Genomic DNA, 1,400 nt, shown 5'->3' on the forward strand with positions numbered 1-1,400 from the left:
CTAGAGGTTGGAATCAATCATCAATGGCCAATGGTTTAATCAATCATGCCTATGTAATGAAGCCTCCATTAAAAAAAAAAAAAAGGGACAGGGTCCAAAGAGCTTCAGGTTGGTGGACACATGGTGATCTGGGGAGAACGGTGCCCTCAGAGGGAGCATGGAAATCCTGTGGCCTTTTCTCATACCTTGCCATATACATCTCTTCTATCTGGCTGTTCCCAAGTTATGTCCTTCCATAATAAACCAGTAATCTAGGGAGTAAACTGGTTTCCTGAGTTCTGTGAGCCACGCTTGCAAATTAATCAAACCCAAGGAGGGAGCTGTGGCAACTTCCAATCTGTAGCAGGTGAGTCAGAATTTCAGGTGAGACAGGCATCTGAAGTTGTAGGGGAGGGGCAGCCTTGTAGGACTAATCCTTAACCTGTGATATCAGAATTGAGTTGAACTATTGGATGTCCACCTAGTGTCTTAGAATTGCATGTTCGTGTGGGGAACACCCCCCCCCACGTTTGGAAATGGATGTAGAATCTTTACCCAGCATGATGTGGAAATTAGCCAAGTGTTTCTCCTGTGCGCCCAGAATGGTAAAGTAGAACAGAGAGCTTTCAACCAGGAGAGTTTCCATAGACTGAAGGGGAAGAGGGCCAGGGGACCCAGACTGTGTGACCCTGCCCTTGGGAGTTTGTTGGGATTAGCTTCACAAGACTCAAATGAAAGAGAACCATACCATCATGAAAGATACACTAAGAAAAAAAATCTGAGTAAGATTCCTTTTAAAAATAATAAAAATAACTTAGAATCAGTCAAGATAAGGATGGGAACTGAAATTAAAGGGAACTGTGGACGGACACAGTGATTTTACCAATTATCATGTCACTGACTGATTGTAAGCACGGCTCAGGAAAAAAAGACATTACGGTTTTTGTCCCCAGTTGAGAACGAGTTACAATTAAAAAGTGGAGAAATGTTTTTGGTATGGTTCTAATTAGAAATTTAAATTCCCAGCAATGAATTATTTTATACTTTTACCTGAGATCATAGAATATAAACCTGGATAAAGCAAAGCAAACTAGAAGTAGTTGAAATACATTTTGTGGGGTCTTAGCAACTCTGCTCAGTCATTTGATTACACCAGCACCCTCTGCCATGTATTTCACTGAGCTTGACATTCAGTTGTTCATACACAGTTTTTCACTTTGACCAGATTCTTTTTCAACTGATGAAGATGAGAAGAAGGGAAGATGGGAGGGGCCGAGGGAGGGAGGAAATGTAAGGGAGAAAGAGAGTGGAGGAGGGAAGGAGAGAAGTCTGAACTAAAGTGAACCAGGGGAAAACTTCCCATTTAAAACGTAGCTCTTTGCTGTGTTCATTGAAATAATAAAATAAACGTATTATTACTA

The sequence above is a fragment of the Ailuropoda melanoleuca genome, chromosome 15 (assembly GCF_002007445.2).
Source record: "Ailuropoda melanoleuca isolate Jingjing chromosome 15, ASM200744v2, whole genome shotgun sequence".
Taxonomy (NCBI): Eukaryota; Metazoa; Chordata; class Mammalia; order Carnivora; family Ursidae; genus Ailuropoda; species Ailuropoda melanoleuca.